Source organism: Rhinolophus hipposideros, assembly GCF_964194185.1.
Source record: "Rhinolophus hipposideros genome assembly, chromosome: 5".
NCBI classification, from domain to species: Eukaryota; Metazoa; Chordata; class Mammalia; order Chiroptera; family Rhinolophidae; genus Rhinolophus; species Rhinolophus hipposideros.
The window spans coordinates 37,183,715-37,202,919 of NC_138051.1; the positions used below are offsets into that span (position 1 = coordinate 37,183,715).

General features: G+C 37.3%; 1 protein-coding gene across 1 annotated transcript in view; it reads right to left on the minus strand.

Annotated features, from left to right (window-relative positions):
- The window catches only part of FSIP1 (fibrous sheath interacting protein 1), a 172,823-nt gene that overhangs the window by 135,701 nt on the left and 17,917 nt on the right, over positions 1-19,205 (minus strand). The window lies entirely within an intron of this gene.

A 19,205-nucleotide genomic window follows, 5' to 3' on the forward strand; every position in this document is an offset into this window, starting at 1 on the left:
ACAATTGGAAATCCATTTAAAAAAAAAAAAAACCCAGACACAGGCCTTACACTTCTCACAAAAATTCACTCAAACTGGATTATAAACTTAAATGTAAAATGCAAAAACTAGAGGGTGATGTCAGAAACATGGCATGAGGGGTGATTCTTGAAATCTCCCCTGAAAGTTACAACAAATTGAACAGCTATAATTCAACGAAGGATTCCCTCTGAACACACAAGCACATCTGAGAGATCCCTGCGAGGAAACATCTGAAGGTGGGCAAAAAGGGCAAACAAGGGGGAAGTGCAGAGACAAGCCACAGGATGCAGCCCGGAGCTCATCCTGGGAGAGGGGAGGATTGAGACTGCAGGTGCACTTTCTGCGGCCCGCAGTCCTGCGAGGGATCAGTACATAATATGGCTGAACCCAGTGATTGGGGCAGATACCTCAGGGCAAAGACCAAACACAGAAGTGCAACAGCCCTCACTGCCAGGCAGAAAACAAAGCCACGGAGCCTGACCACCTTCCCTCACCCTCTCAGCATTAGAAGCAGGCACTGAAAAAACTGTAACAGTGCCAGATTGAAGAGCAGAATATCTATAGCCTTGGAGAGACAGTTCCTGAGCAACAGACGCATAGTGCAGCTAATTCCAGTGACAGGGAAGGAGCTGTAGGGGCAAGACAGCTGTGGCCTGGCAGGCGCCATTGCTCAGAGTTACAAACACAACTGCTGCCTCTCCCAGCCCACCCCACCCCCACCTTTCCCAGCTGATCCCTGAGGGGGTACCCATTTGCTGCTGAGACACACAAGCTCTGCATTGAACTGCAGGGGTAGCATTGGGGTTTCAGAGGCTCAGAACCCCATTGCCCACCACATTCCCCCAGCAAGGTGGTGCCCTGAGACTGAGGTGACCTGATCACAGAGGAGAAGACCACCTCCCAGAAAACCTCCCACCATATGAGAAGCCAGAACAGCACAAGAGAAAATAAAATGCTGAAGCACAAGTTAATTAAATACTCCACCGCCACCTACTGGAAAGCAAAAGAAAGACCTCTTCCTATTAACCTGCTGCAAAATCCACTCTTGTAGATGCCCAGGAAGAGAAGTAATCCATGAATTGCCATGAATAACCAAGGTAATAAGGCAGCTCAGAAAGAAAATGAAAAATCTCCAGAAAATGCAAAAAGTATAAAACTTTTAAAAGAAAACGTAGGAGAAAAATGTGTGTGACCTTGGCTGTGGTGATGAGTTTTTATATCCAATACCAAAACCATGATCCATGAACTTAAAAACTGGTAAGTTGAACTTTATTAAAATTAAAAACTTGGGCTCTGCAAAAGACACTGTTAAAAGAATGAAAACACAAGCCACAAGCTGGGAGAAAATATCTGCAAAACACCTATCTGATAAAAAGACTTGTACCAAAAATATACAAAGAACTCTTAAAACTCAACAATAAGAAAAACAACAATCCAATTTTAAAACTGGTCAAAAGATCTGAACAGACAACTTACTAAAGAAAATATACAGAGGCAAATAAGCACGAAAAGCATCATTATTTATCACTAGGGAAATGCAAATGTAAATTAAAAGAACAATGAGATACCACTATGTACCTATTAAAATGGCTAAAGTCTAAAAAATTGACAATACCAATTGCAGACAAGGATGCAGAGAAATAGGAATTCTCATTCTTTGCCGGTAGGAATGCAAAATGGTACAGCCAATTTGGAAGATAGTTTCTTACAACGTTAAACAGTATTAACATATGATCCAGCAATCTTGCTCCTAGTTACCTAAATAAATAAAATTTTACATCCATACAAAAACAGTTATACAAATGTTAAAATCAGCTTTATTCAGAATCATCAAAAAACTGGAAGCAATCAAGATAGCTTTCAATAGGTGAAGGGATAAATAAATCATGGTATAGCCATAGAATGAAATGTTTTTCGGTGACAAAAAGAAATGAGCTATCAAGCCACAAAGAGACATGGATCTTAAATGTACATTGCTAAGAGAGAACCCAACCTGAAAAGGCTACATGCTGTGTGATTCCAGTTATATAACATTTGAAAAAGACAAAAATAGATACAGTAAAAAGATCAGTGGTGGCTAGGGATTTGGGGGAAAAAGCGAGGGCTGAATAGGAATTCGCACAGTTGATCTTTTAGGGTGGTAAAACTATCCTGTGTGATACCATAAGGGTGGTTACATGACACTATGTATTTTTGAAAACCTATATAACTTCACAGCACAAAGAGAGAACCTTAATGCACAAGGTGTGATCAAAAATTACAGTGAATGTTTCAATTTTTTAAATTTATTACAGTAAAAGACATATTGCCATTAATCCCCCTCAAAATACTCCCCCTCACTTCAAACACACCTATTCAATTGTTCTTGCCACTTTTTGAAGCACTTCCAGAAGTCTTCTTTCATGAGTGTCTTTAGTTGTGCTATCATGGCTGCCTCAATGTCCTGAATCACTTTGGCTTTGGGGAAGAGCCAGAGGTCACATGGTGCCAGCCCCGGTGAATAAGGTGGATGAGGACACACCATAATGTTTTTATTGGACAGAAATTGCCATATACCAGAAGTGATGTATGACATGGAATGCTGTCATGATGGAGGATGAAGTAAAAACACTCACGAAAGAGGACTTCCAGAACTGCTTCAGAGAGTGGCAAGAACAATGGGATAAGAGTATTCAATGTGAAGGGGAGTATTCTGAGGGGGATTAATGGCATGTGTCTTCTACTGTAATAATTATTTTTATTTAAACATTCACCATGTTTTTCGATCACACCTCATATGCAAATTTTCAAAAAATTATTTAAGATGTCGTAGAATCCCAGATGGAATGCAGAATGTGACAAGACAATCTAACTGCATTACAAATGTATGAAACAAATTCACTGAAAGGGGTGGAGAAAAAAGATGCTCACCTTAAGTAACTCCGGAATGAGTGGAGAAAGACTAAAGGCAACACTTTCGTTAATAATAATGTATTAAGATAGTGGATGGGGGGAAGAGGGTTGTCACAGTGTGAGGGATATAAATGATAAACATCTAAGTACTACTTTGTTTTGTGCACCTGAAACTAATAAAAAATAAATAAAATTAAAATAATAATAATAATGTATCAATATTGGTTCATTAATTGTAACAAATGTACCATACTAATGTTAATAATAGGGGAAGCCGGTTGCAAATATATGAGAAATCTTCATACTATCTTCATAATTTTTCTGTAAATCTAAAACTATACTAAAACAAAAAGTTAAACTTCGATTAAAAAGAGAAGGAAAACATGAACAAAATTAGGTATAAGAAATGGGACATATAATCAATAAGGAGAATTACTATTTTAAAATATTACTGCATATGACATTTTATGTTAGTAAAATTTTAAATCTCAGTGAAATGGATACTTTAAAATCTCAGTGACATGGATATATTACCAAAATTGACTCCAGAAGACTAGTCAACCTAAATACAATAGTAAATATGAAAGAAGCAGAAGAGAGTCAGAAAATTGCCTCCAAGAAATTATTTGAACCAGATGGCTTTCCTAGGGAAATCTTTCAAATTTTTAGAGAACAGATAATCCCCATGTTATATAAACTATTTCAAAGCAGAGAAATAAATGAACAGCCAGACCTATTCATTTTATGAAGTAACATAGCCTGACAAAGCATACACACACATACATATACCCCCAATCCCACCTGTACGCCCAACATACGTGCACATGGGGGATACACATACACACACACACACACACACACAATCTCACTTTTAAAGGTAGATGCAAAAATTATGAATAAATTTAGCCATTCAAATCTGGAACTGAATTAAAAGAATAATCCTCGAGAGCCAAGAAGTATTGACGCAGGAATAAAAGACTCATTTAGTTTTTACTTTAAAACATTAAATAAGTTCGTCAAGTAAGAAAAATTTTATGACAATTTAAATAGATATGGAAACGCATTAAATAATTTTGAAAACTAAGTCCTTCTAAAGTTCTCAGAATACGTATGAATAATTATTGAAAGGGACACAAAAATTACCATTATTACCAGGTGGTCATAAACTAACAAGATTCAACGCAAACAACTAAATATAGTTAGAATTAATAAGATAATTTCATTGTCACTGAGGGCTGGAAGAGATCAATGTCCCAACTCAAGCAGTCAGACAGGGAGAGGGCAGGTCCTTCCTTCTTCCACCTTTTAGATCTAGTCAGGCCCTCAACAGACTGCATGATGCCCACCCACATTGGGGAGGGTAAGGCACTCCACTCCTTCCACAAATTCAAATGCCAGTCTCTTCCTGGAACTCCCTCATGGTTTTACCAGAAATAATGTTTAACCAGACATCTGGGCATCCCGTGATTCACTCAAGTTGTCACGTAAAATTAACCATTACAAAGACTGGATAGATGATGAAACTATACATCAAGATAGAGAAAACATACCAAAGGAGGATTAGGTTTCTACGATGGAAAGTAAAGGGGGTAGAGTGGAGAGGAGAACCGGCAGCAAACAATGAATCCAGTAAAAATGCTACTATTCTATGAGTGGTCAATTGTGTCAGATGCTACAGAAATATCAAGTAAGATAAAAATTGGAAATATGTCACTAGATTAAGAATTTGGGAGGACCACTGAGGAAGCAGTTTCTTTAGTATGATAGGAGGAAATACATACCAATGAAGAGCTAAGAAATAAATGGCAGTTGACCAGGTAGCACCAGTAGGTGTGGACTATTTTTTCAAGAAGCCTAACCTTTTAAGGAGAAGAGGAGAATTGAGTGGTATCTGTTTGAGAGTAGGGTGAAGAACTGAGGGATGAGGTTTCATTTGTATGTTTGGTTGATTTGATGGCTCTTTGATTCTGTTTTAGGACCAGAAGATTTAAACATGGTAAACTAAAGGGAAGGAGCCAGAGAAGAGAGAAAGTGAAGCTCTAGGTGACAGACAGGATGATTGATGGATCAGGAACCAGGGGCAGGCAGGGTGAAAGAAATGGGATGTTATTGACTTTGGCCTTGGAGAAGAGCACCTTCCCTCAATCTAAGGTGAGGGTGAAGGGGAATGCAGGAGCACAATCAGAAAGCAGTTTAGAGACAGAAAGAAAGAATGGAGAAGGGATTCCCACCAGTTGATCCACTTTCTCTGGACAATAAGACGGCCAGAGTGAAGAACTTGCAGAAGAGGATAGGAAGTTAAACACATAATAACAATTTGGAATAGCCACTTTGGAGACTGCCAAAGAAATTGCCAGGTAATACTGAGAATCCAACAGAGGTTAAAAACCAAAATTTCTGGCCGGCACGGTGGCTCAGGCGGTTAGAGCTCCATGCTCCTAACTCCGAAGGCTGCCGGTTCGATTCCCACATGGACCAGAGGGCTCTCAACAACAAAAAAAAGGCAAAAAAAAAAAAAAATTTCTTAACTGTACCAGTTAACACTATTATATGATTTTCTCCCTCAGGCCTCTGCAAATCAGAGCAGGAAGAGCCTACCAGACTTCCTTGGAATATTTCATCTTAACATCCAAAAGCAGAAGTATCACATAGCTGAATTTCACAGAAAAGCACTTCGAAAGAGGTATTCAGATTTTGAGAGGCATGATTTGATTAATATGTCACTGTTGTGTGCTTTCACATACTTACAAATTTGGAGCTGGAAACACAAGAGGCAAATGTGACAAAGGCAAAAAAGAATAACCTCTGTCAAAAACACCAATAACAAACAACCATATCACTGGATGTGATGTATCTGTTTCAGAGAGTATTGAATTCTATCTCTATCAATCAGATCAATGCTAAAAAACAAGGGAAAACTCCTGTTATGGTAAAGAGTTTGATTTTCAAGACATTTCTCTAGAAAAACATAGAAGTGAATCCTCAAGTAGGGAGTGGGATAGACTTTTAAAATATTTTTGAGATCTCTAGCCAAGTGCAATAGCGTCTACTGCAGAATCTCAGTAGTTAAACTTGAAGTTATTAACTCTGGGTTATAAAACCAAAATGTGGTAAAAATCACTTTAATGTGTTTTTTATCTTTCTCTTGGAGTCAAGGTTTCATTTATGTTCAGTACTTATAAATAAAACTGAATAACAACTCAACAAGTATCTTTTCGTTTTTCTTTTTTTGCTGTGGGTTATTTGTGATGTTATTGTGGGTTATTGTGATGTGAGAAGGGGACTAGGATGTATTTTGTGTTTGGGGGGCTAGAAAACAGGTTGGAAATTGCCATTCTGACACCAGTCTAAAGTCTGTCAAATTACTCTTAAATAAAAAGTTAAGGAAATGACTGAGAGAGACAAAGAAGAACGCTCATCTTAAGAATTTCTCCCTTTTTTAAAAAGGGAAAAAATTAAGAAGAAAAGTAGAAAGTAGGTTTGGGTATGTTTGTACGTGTGTGTTTAAAGTTCAAGTCCAAATAACAGCTGGCTGTAAATTCTTCAATACTTTTTTTTTTAAGTACGCATTTTAACTACATGCTGCCATCTACTGGGCAATTTACAAGGACTTTGCGCTTTCCTGGTAGCAAAAAAATGATCATGGAGGGAAAAGGTAAGATTTGTTTTCATAATAAGCCTTATAAAAACATTTTACTTTAAAACTTATGTCTATATACTGTGGGTGCCAAAAAATGTATACACATGACTTGTCCCCATCTTTTGTTAATGGCATATATTGAGTATTACAATTTTAATACAGTTTCTTCCTTTCTTAAAATGTATATACATTTTATTTACACCCTCTGTATATGTTGGCTTGACCAAAATAATTGTTAATCATTTAATGTTTTAAATTTTTAATTAAGAGAGGTAGCTGAAGTTCAGTGAAAAACATGGGAAAGAAACTGTTCTCAGAATGGAACAGATATAAGCAGTTTCACACCACTTTATAATCTGCTGCTATGTCATAATAGTAGGAATATGAAACTTCCAAAAATCAGTGCTATGTGGTCAAATTGGACTCTTTCATTTCTATTCTTTGATACATGCAGTGAAAATACCCTAATAATACCTTTCTTAAACAGAAGATTCCAAAAGTTTCTTCATTTGGAATAAAGTAATAATTATGTTACATAAAATATTTTTTAAATGAGTAATTAGGCTACTGATGTATTCTAAAGTAAATCCTATCTCTTTTGGTTTTTAAGATTTTTAAAAATCAGGTAAGTGACTGCTAAATACATATCTAGGATACAAAGAGCCAGCAGGAAATTTCATTAAGTAATTTGCCTTCTATAAAAGACCAGTCATGAAAAAAACGTGTTCTAATTAAATCTGAAGAAACAAAATCTGAAGAGACAATAAAATCTGAAGAGACAACAACAACGCAGTCTCTTCATTTTGGTGAACTGGTCAAGTGTGAGCTAATGAAGACAGATAGTGACAACAGGGACCGACAACAGACATTTGGTTCGCCTACCTGTCTTTTCCTCACATTTCATTTTATATCAACCCTACTTCCGTGTCTTATCCGCTCCACCAGTACATAATAAATCAATCTGATAAATCTTATAAATATAAATGAATGATACATAAATAAATACATAAATAAAATTTAAATGAAATAAAGATAAATATAAATAAACAAATCTTATCTGCTCTGCCAATATGTAATAATTGACTAAGGATTCAAACTCTAACAATTGAAACTCTAACATGATAATGTTTTTTAAAGCAACGATTCTCTCTGAACACAACTTTCAAGCCCCTGGTAACTCTAGCTTTCAGTCCAGTAAGTCTAACTACTTTCCATGCTAGCGCATTAGCACTAATCTAACCTGACTGTAACTATCTGTAGGGCCTACGGTAGTCGTGTGACTCCAAGGCTACAACTGTGAGCTCTAGAGGTTTAAGCCAAATATACACGTCATGAGCTTTAAAAATTAATGTATTTGATAGTTCTGACTTAATTTTGAAGAAAAGGCCACTGAAAACAAAAGTCTTGCCCTCCGGGGCCAAAAGTTCACTTGGTAGCGAATTCTGTGACTGAAAAGATTAATGTCTAAAGGCTGCCATCAATCCCCTCATCCATTGTAGAAACCTTCATTTAGCTTCTGTTTCCAAAAATGCAGAGGCTGAGATGCTATAGCATCCAGAATCACATTCCTGACACTGTCCGGGTGTTCTATTTGGGAATAAAGGGTGGAGTCTCAATTCTATGAAGGTGTAGAATTACTGATAGACATGAAAGAAAAATATAAGAAGTTAAACTTTTTGAGATAGGCTATCTTCATACAACAGCCTAAACATTTAAGTTAGTAGAAAAGCATTGCATAAGCTATTGGTTTAGAAGTGCCCTGCAGTCTTTTTTCTTAAATAATGTAGTCATTGCTAAACAGTTCTGAAAGAAAAATAGGCTTGTGGAAAATATGTTATTTCAAAAAAACTTTTTGAAAAAGACAACAATATACCTGCCCTAACAAAATGCATTACAAGCTATTAATACAATAATCAAAACAGTGCAATACTAACATCAGCACACACAGAAATATTAAAGTAATAGAAATTTTGTAAATAGACTCAATTAGTGCATGATAAAGTTAGCATTTCAAATAAGTAGGGAAATTATGGATTCTCCAATAAAAGGTCTTGAAACAATTATCTAACAAATTGGACAGAAAAAACTAAACCAATGATCTCATGTGACACCAAAACAAATTCCAAATAGATTAATATTTATAATCATTTCATAAAATAATAACTTATGAAAGGAAAACATGGTACATTTTTATATAATCTTAAATTGCACAAGGAGTTTTTAAGCAGAGCAACAATTAACAATAACATAAAAGAAATGACTGATTTAACTAAATAAAAAAAGTTAATGTCAGTAGAGCAAGAAATACCACAAAACTAAAGAAAAATAAGTTAGAAGAATGTATTTCATATTTATGGCAAAGACTTAGCAGTCTTAATATGTAAAGGAGTCCTTCAAATCAATAAAAAGGAATACCTCACTTTATAAAAGAACAAGTAATTCACAAAATGGCTAAACAAAAGAATAAGTACTCAATCACCCTGAGAGATACACATTATTGTGATTCTAGTTTTAAACAAAGAAAGTTTTAAAACAATTATAAAATTCATTGTTGTTGTGGGTATAGGAAAACAATACACAGATACAATGTTGATGGAAGTCTAAATTGATATAACCTTTCAGCAAGTCAATATGGATAAAAATCTTTAAAAATTCCAACTCCTTTAACTAAGTAGATTGTCTTAATACACCTTATTCAAAGGTGTATTAGTTTCCTATAGCTGCTGTCACAAATTAGCACAAACTTGGTCACTTAAAGCCACAGTAATGTATTTTCTCACAGTTCTGGAGGCCAGAAGTCCAAATCAAGGTGTCGGTAGGGCTGTACCCTGCAGGGGCCCTCACTGGGAGTCCATTCCTGACCTCTTCCAGTCTCTGATGACTGCCAGCATTCCTTGTCTTGAGGTCACATCACTCAGATCTCTGCCTTCATCTTTACCTCACCTTCTCCTCTTCTGTGAGACTGTCTTCCCTCTGCCTCTCTCATAAGGACACTTATGATGGCATTTAGGGCCCACCTCCATATTCCAGGATTATCTTCTTATACTAAGATCCTTAACTTAATCTTATCTGCAAAGACCCTTTTTCCAAATAAGATAAAATTCACAACGTCTAGGGATTTGACATGAATATTTCTTGGGGACAGTAGGAGGAGGCATTTTGGGGGGCCTACTGCAGAAGGTAATAACAAAATAGTTGCCTGAGGATGTTATTGCAGTATTACATATAATTGAAAAAAAACGAAAAACAAAAGAAATAATCTAAATGTTTAACAGGAAGATATTAGTTGAATAAATCATGGTACATCCATATAGGAAGTTAATATACAGTCACTAAAAATAATGCCAATGCGATGACGTCATAAAAATGGTGCCATGAAGTGAGCCTCTTGAAATCTCCCCTGGAATTTACAACAAATTGAACAATTGTAACTCCGCAAAGGACTCCCTGTGCAGCAGACAGGCAAGAAAAAGAGGCACACTACTGAAATCATCTAATGGTGGGCAAATTGTGAGAGTGGGGGAAGAGGGAAGATAGAAGTGCAGAGACAGAGTTGTGCAGGCGCAGGATGCAGACCTAGCTCGGTGTTCCAAGCTCGTTGCATTCCAGAACTACTGCAGTTGTGGGAGAGGGAAATACTCGGACTGCTAGGGCTCCGCTTATGACCCACAGGGCTGAGGGGACAGCATATAACACGGCTGAACCCAACACTCACGGCAGATACCTCGGAGCAAAGACCGAGGGAAGAAGGCTGAAAACGATGGTTTAAGCCCTCACTGCCACAAAGAACGGAAGTCGTAGGCACTGAGACTAGCCGCCTCCTCCTTACCCTCCCAGAGTTTGCCCCCACCCCCACCTGCCCAGTGCTAGAAGTGGAACAGTAGCAGTGTCAGATCAAAAGAACAGAATATTTGCACTGAGAACTGTGGTCCACAGACACAGACTCACAGCCCAACTAGTTCCGGCAAAGGGGAGGGAGCCATGGAAGCAGGACTGGCTGTGGTGGTGGTCATTGCCATTGTTCTGGGCCACCTCTCACAACCCACCCTGCCCCTGTCACCACATATCTGGGAGGATCCCTGCAGAAAACAGAGCTGCTGAAACACACGCACTCTGAATCTGATGCAGGAAGAGCTTTGGAACTTCAGAATCTCTCCATGTCCTCCCACAGAGGAGGCACTCTATGACCCAGGTGAACTGTTCATAGAGGAGAAGCCCACCTCCCAGGGAATCCCTCCATTGTGTGAGAAGCCAGAATAATGCAGAGAAAATATAACACTACAATGTGAGACAGAATAAAAGGCTGCAGTTGGAGAGAAAATAAAACATTCTACCAACACCTACTGGAAAACAAAAGAAAGACCTCTTTCTATCAACCTGTTGCAGAACCCACTCCTGTAGATGTCTAGGAAGACAAATAATAAATCATTTGTTGCCATGAATAACCAAGGTAACAAGACAGCTCAGAAAGAAAATGAAAAGTTTCCAGAAAATAAACTTAAAGACATGGAAATATGTGACTTAAATGACAGAGAATTCAAGATTGCAGTTCTTGAAAAACTCAACAAGATGCAAGAATACACAGACAGGTAATTTAATGAACTCAGAAACACAATCAAAGTACAAAATAAATATTTTACCAAAGAGATTGAAATTTTAAAAAGGAACCAAATACAATTTCTGGAGATTAAGAACTCAATAAAAGAAATGACAAATGAAATAGCCAGCTTAGGTAGTAGAGATGACAAGTTGGAGGAAGGAATCAGTGACATCGAACATAGAAATCTGGAAATGATATGGATGGAAGAAGAAAGAGACTTGAGACTTAAAAGAAATGAAAACTATACAATAACTTTCTGACTCCATCAGAAAGAGCAATATAAGAATAATGGGCATACCAAAAGGAGAAGGAAGAGAGAAGACAACAGAGAGTATATTCAAATAAATAGTCAACGAGAACTTCCCAAACTATGGAAAAAACTGGATCCTCGAATCCAAGAAGCAAATAGAACACCTAATTACCTCAACCCCAACAGGCCTTCTCCAAGGCACATTGTACTGAAGTTGTCAAAAATTAATGACAAAGAAAGAATCCTCAAGGCAGCCAGGGAAAAGAAGACAGTAACTTACAAAGAAAAGCCCACTAGATTATCATCATATTTTTCAGGAGAAACTCTACAAACCAGGAGGGAGCTGAGTCAAATATTCAAACTATCAAAAGAGAGAAATTATGAGCCAAGAATAATATATCCGGCAAAGATATCCTTTAGATCTGAAGGAGGAATAAAGACCTTTCCAGACATAAAAGAAGCTGAGGGAATTTTCTAACACACGACCTGCACTACAAGAAATACTGAAGGAGGCTATTCGACCAGCATAAATAGGGATAATTTGTGACAACCAAAACATAAAAGGGGGGAGAGAAAAGATGTGAATCGGAATATGGGAAAGTAAGCGTGCTGAAGAAAACGGAATATTCTAAACATCAAACTTTCTTTTACATAAACTTAATGGTAACCACTCAAAAAAAATCCAGAACTGAAATATATAACATAATAAAAGAAGAAACAGAGGGAAAAATCATAGAATACCACCACACAAAAATAACAGACAACAACAAAAAGGCAAAGACACAATGGAGACACAGTCTTACCAGAAAACCAAAGATAGAATGACAGGAGATCCTCACATAGCAATAATCAACCTAAATGGAAATGGACTAAACTCACCAATAAAAAGGCACAGAGTAGCATATTGGATCAAAAAACTAAACCCAACCATATGCTGCCTTCAAGAGACACATCTAAACTACAAGGATAAATATAGACTCAAAGTGAAAGGGTGGAAATTGACACTCCAAGCAAATGGTATCCAGAGAAAAACAGGTGTAACCATACTGATATCAGGTGAAACACACTTCAGGGTGAAAAAGGTAAGAAGAGACAAAGATGGACATTTCATAATGGTAAAGGGGACTATACAACAAGAAGACATAACAGTCATCAGTATTTATGCCCCCAATCTGGGAACACCGAAATATACCAAGCAACTACTAACAGAACTAAAGGGAGAAATTGACCAAAACACAATTATAGTACAGGACCTAAATACATCATTGACAGCTATGGATAGATCATCCAAACAGAAAATAAAGAAATAGAAGCCCTAAATGGCACATTAGATAAAATGGACATAATTGACATTTATAGAGCACTTCATCCTAGAACATCAGACTATACGTTTTTTTCTAGTGTACCTGGAACATTCTCAAAGACAGACCACATATTGGGGCATAAAACTAGCCTCAGCAAATTTAAGAAGATTGAAATGATACCAAGCATATTCTCTTATCACAAGGCTTTGAAATTGGATATCAACTGCAAAAACAAAGCAGGAAAAACCACAAATACGTGGAGATTAAACAACATACTTTTAAAGAATGACTGGGTCAAAGAAGAAATAAGAGGAGAGATCAAAAGATACATAGAAACAAATGAGAAGGAAAATACATCCTACCAAAATTTTGGGGATGCAGCGAAAGCAGTTTTAAGAGGGAAATTTATATTATTACAGGCCTAGCTCAAGAAACAAGAAAAATCCCAGGTCAATAACCTCACATTACACCTAAAAGAACTAGAAAAAGAAGAACAAAAGAAACCCAAGGTCAGCAGAAAAAAGGAAATAATGAAAATCAGAGCAGAACTAAATGAAATGGAGAACAAAAAGACAACAGAAAACATTAACATGACAAAGAGCTGGTTCTTTGAAAAGATTAATAAAACTGACAAATCCTTGGCTAGACTCACTAAAATAAAAAGAGAAAAAGACACTAATAAACAGAATCAGAAATAAAAGAGGGGAAGTTACCAAGGATGCCACAGAAATACAAAGGATCATCCAAGAATACTATGAAGGACTATATGCCCCCAAATTGAATAACCTAGAAGAAACGGACAAGTTCTTAGAAGCATACAGCCATCCTAGGCTGAATCACGAAGAATCGGAAAATCTAAATAGACCAATCACCAGTAAGGATATTGAATCAGCCACCTGAAACCTTCCCAAAAGCAAAAGTCCAGGACCAGATGGCTTCACTAGTGAATTCTACCAAACTTTCATAGATCTAATACCTGTCGTACTCAAACTCTTCCAAAAAATTGAAGAAGAGACAATACTCTCTAACTCATTTTATGAGGCCAACATTACCCTGATACCAAAACCTGGTAAAGATAACACAAAAAAAGAAAACTACAGACCAATATTTCTGATGAATACAGATGCAAAAATTCTAACCAAAATTCTAGCAAATCAAATGCAACAATGCATGAAAAAGATTATTCATCACGACCAAATGGGGTTCACCCCAGGGGCACAAGGATGGGTCAACATACGCAAATCCATCAACATGATACATCACATAAACAAAATAAAGGACAAAAATCATATGATTATATCAATTGATGCAGAAAAAGCATTTGACAAGATACTATATCTATTTATGACTAAAACACTTAATAAAATCAGTATAGACAGAAAATACCTTAACATAATAAAGGTCATATATGACAACCCTCAACTAATATCATAATTAATGGTGAAAAACTGAAGCCCTTTGCTCTACGTTCAGGAACACGACAGGGCTGTCCCTTATCACCTCTGCTTTTCAACATAGTGTTGGAAGTCCTCACCAGAGCCATCATGCAAGACAAAAAAATAAAAGGCATCCAAATTGGGAATGAAGAAGTTAAATTATCACTCTTTGTAGATGACATGATGCTATATTTAGAAAACCCTAAAGAATCCAACAAAAAGCTATTAGAAACAATCAGCAAATACAGTAAAGTTGCCGGCTACAAAACCAATATACAAAAGTCCATTGCATTCCTATATACTAACAATGAAATCTCAGAAAAATAAATAATAAAAAAGAATTCATTTTGCAGTTGCAACAAAAAGAATAAAATACCTAGAAATAAACTTAACCAAGGATGTGAAAGACCTATATGCTGAAAACTATAAAATATTTTTAAAAGAAATTGAAGAAGACACAAAGAAATGGAAAGACATTCCGTGCTCATGGATTGGAAGAACCAACATAGTTAAAATGGCCGTATTACCCACAGCAATATACAGATTTAATGCAATCCCCATCAAAATCTCAATGGCATTTTTTAAAGAAATAGAACAAAAAAATCATCAGATTTGTATGGAACCACAAAAGACCCTGAATAGCCAAAGTAATCCTATGAAAAAAGAACAATGCTAGAGGTACCACATTTCCTGACTCTAGCTTGTACTACAGGGCTACAATAATCAAAACAGCATGGTATTGGCAGAAAAACAGACACACAGACCAATGGAATAGAATTGAGAACCCAGAAATAAACCCACAAAATTATGGACAGGTAATTTTTTATAAAGAAGCAAAAAACATACAATGGAGAAAAGACAGCCTCTTCAATAAATGGTGCTAGCGGAACTGAAAGCCACATGCAAAAGAATGAAACTTGACTGCTATCTGTCACCATGTACCAAAATTAATTCAAAATGGATCAAAGACCTAAGCATAAGACCTGAAACAATAAACTGCATAGAAGAAAACATAGGTACTAAACTTATGGACCTTGGGTTCAAAGAGCATTTTATGAATTTGACTCCAAAGGCAAGGGAAGTAAAAACTGAAATAAGTGAATGGGACTATATCAAACTTAAATGCTTCTGCACAGCAAAAGAAACCATCAACAAAATAAAGAGGCAACCAAATGAATGGGAGAAGATTTTTACAAACAGTGCCTCTGATAAGGGGCTAGTATCCAAAATATATAAGGAACTCATACAACTCAACAACAACAAAAAAAAAACAACCCAATTGAAAAACAGGCAGAGGACCTGAAGAGACATTTCTCCAAAGAGGACATACAAATGGCAAATAGACATATGAAAAAATGCTCAACATCACTAATCATCAGAGAAATGCAAATAAAAACCACAATGAGATACCGCCTCACCCGTCAGAATGGCTATCATCAACAAGACAAATAGTCACAAGTGTTGGAGAGGCTGTGGAGAAAAAGGAACCCTCATACACTGTTGGTGGGAATGCAGACTGGTGCAGCCGCTATGGAAGGTAGGGTGGAGGTTCTTCAAATAATTAAGAATAGAATTACCGTATAACCCAGTACTCCCTCTCCTGGGTATCTACCCAAAAAATCTGAAAACATTTATACATAAAGACATGTGTGCTCCAATGTTCACTTCAGCTTTATTTATGGTGGCCAAGACATGGAAACAACCAAAATGTCCTTGGCTAGATCAATGGATAAAGAAGTTGTGGTATATATACACAATGGAATACTATTCGTCGGTAAAAAAAGATGAAATAGGACCATTTGTGACAACATGGATGGATCTTGACAGTATAATGCTAAGTGAAATAAGTCAGACAGAAAAAGTTGAAAACCATATGATTTCACTGATATGTAGTATATAAAACTGAAAACAACAAAAGAACAAGAAAAACAAATAAAGGAACAAAAACTTATAGACGTAGACAATAGTTTAGGGGCTACTAGAGAGCAAGGGAGAAGGGGGGCTCTAGAAGAGGGTAAACGGGGTCTAATATTTGGTGATGGAAAAGGAACTGACTGGGTAGTGAACACACAATGTGAGATATAGATAATGTATTACAGAATTGTACACCTGAAATCTATGTAACTTTCCTAACAATTATTACCCCAATAAATTTAATTTAAAAAAAAGAAAAAAATGTCAATGCAAACCACTCGTTATCTATTGATGCATTAAAAAATAGTCACCCAAAATTTAGCAGCATACATTAATAAATATTGAAGGTAAAGAACTACTGATGGATGCTAAAATAAGTGGATAAAAATTTAAGGAGAAACAGGATATTTACATAGTCTTAGAGTATCTCCCACAAGATATTTATTATTTCCAAAGGAAAAATAGTAACTTTACAGTAGAGAAAGCTGGCAGGCACTACCTTGACCAAGTTTTCAAGGTTAACATCAATGGTAATAAGATATATCAACATCAGGTACCCCGAGTATAACTGACTGAGAAGAACACATCACTTCTAGGGTGTTCTTGCCAAAAACACATAACCTCCATTTAATCAAGAGGGAACATCAGACAAACTGAAATTGAAGGATAGTTTATAAAATAACAGACGAGTACTCTCCAAACATGTCAAGATCATGAAAAACAAGGAAAGACTGAGAAACTATCACAGACTCAAGTAGTCCAAAGAGACAGGACAACTAAATGCGATATGGGAAACTATATTAGATACGACCGTGTTTCCCTGAAAATAAGACCTGGCTGGACCATCAGTTCTAATGTGTCTTATGGAGCAAAAATTAATATAAGACCCGGTCTTATTTTATATTATATTATATAAGACCCAGTTTTATATTAAAATAAGACCGGATCATATTTTATATTGTGTAAGACTCAGTCTTATATTATATGAGACCCAGTCTGATATTATAGCAAAATAAGACTGGGTCTTATACTAATTTTCGCTCCAAAAGACACGTTAGAGCTGACAGTCCGACTAGGTTCTTATATTGGGGCAAACATGGTAGGAAACGAAAACGACACTAGTAGAAAAGCTGATGACATTTTAAGAAGATCTGTGTTTCATTAACAGTAGTGTACCAATGTTCATCTCTTAAGCTTTGATCACTGTACTGTGCTGTACAAGATGCTAACATTAGAGAAAGCTGGGTGAGGAGTATACTGGAACTCTATGTATTATTTTGTAACTTTTCTGTAAGTGTAAAATTATTTCAAAATGAAAAGCTTTTAAAAAACAAAACTTGGTGGGCCGACCTGGTGATTCAGGTTGGAGCTCCATGCTCCTAACTCCGAAGGCTGCCGGTTCAATTCCCACCTGGGCCAGTGGGCTCTCAACCACAAGGTTGCAGATTCAACTCCTCAAGTCCCACAAGGGATGGTGGGCTCCACGCCCCTGCAACTAAGATTGAACACGGCACCTTGAGCTGAGCTGCCACTGAGCTCCCTGATGGCTCTGTTGGTTGGAGCATATCCTCTCAACCACAAGGTTGCCCGTTTCCACTCCCACAAGGGATGGTAGGCTGTGCCCCCTGCAACTAGCATTGGCAACTGGACCTGGAGCTGAGTTGCGCCCTCCACAACTAAGACTAAAAGGACAACAACTTGACTTGGAAAAAAGTCCTGGAAGTACACACTGTTCCCCAATAAAGACCTGTTCCCCTTCCCCAACAAAATCTTTAAAACACAAACAAACAAACAAAAACACTTGTTGGATGAAACAATGACCATTTCATTAAGCTCATGATTCTATGAGTCGGTAATGTGAGGGACAGAGCAGGAACAATTTGTCTCTGTTCCATCGTGAATGAGGCCTCAGCTGGAGTGGCTGCATTTGGCTGGAGATGTCCAGAGCACAGCCAACTGGGGCCATATGTCGAACCTTGGCTCTTCCCTAAACGGTCTTTGCCAGGGAGGAAATGTCTACGGTTGCTCTCTCATTCACATCTCTGGTGCCTGCACTAAGTAGCTGGAATAGTCAGTGTATTAGTTTCCTAGGGCTGCTGTAACAAATGGTAACAAATTACTATGGGCTGGTGGCAGCAAACAACAGAAATTTATTCTCTCACAGTTCTGGAAGCAAGACATCTGAAAGCAAGGTGTTGGCAGGGCCATGCTCCCCCTGAAGTTTCTGGAAAAGAAACTTCCTTGCCTCTTCCTAGCTTCTGGTGGCTTCCAGCAATCTTTGGTGTTCCTTGATTTGTAGAGACACTATTCCAACCTCTGCCTCTATCTTCACATGGACTTTTCCCCTATGTCCTCATGTCTCTATGAGTCTTCTCTCCTTGGAAGGATATGTTATTAGGATGTAGGGCCCACGCTAATTCAGTATGATCACATCTTATCTAATTACATATGCAGAGATCCTATTTCTAAACAAGGTCAGACTCTGAGGTTCCAAGTGGACATGAATTTGGGAGGGACACTACAAACTCACTATATGTAGGAACTGGCCAGCATCATTCTCTCTCTGCATGAAGACAGGCCCAGGCAGCTCCTGAGCTCTCAATGCTGGGTCCAGAAAGGCACAAACCTGAAGGAATCTCGCCCACATCGAACAAAGCTAATGCTAAAGAGTTGCAGTAGCCTGGATCAGGTTCTTGGGATTCTGAAACGTTGGACATTCACTTTGTAAAAGACAAATGGATTCCAGGATTCTCAGAGAAATCAGTGGCCCCTGCTTGAACCAGTCTAATGCCCAAGCAGTACTAGATGACAGCTCATGTGATGTAGGTGAAAGGACTTCAAAAGTGTCCTGCTTGGGGGGAGGGGGGTTCACGGTGTGAGGGATGTAAAAATAAAATAAAATAAAACTATAAAAAAAAAAAGTGTCCTGCCAAAAATTCCAACTGCATTCCAATGCCTAAAATTTTCACCATAATATAAGTACGTTAAAATAGGTTACAGATTCCATAATAGTTCTGTGTAAGAAGAAAAAGGGATAGGAGGAGTAGGAGGGGATCACAAATATACATACACACAAGGGGTGCAAGTAGAAACATATGTGCAAAACTGGCTGGTCTCAAAAAAGCAGGACTATGAGAGAACAGGAAAT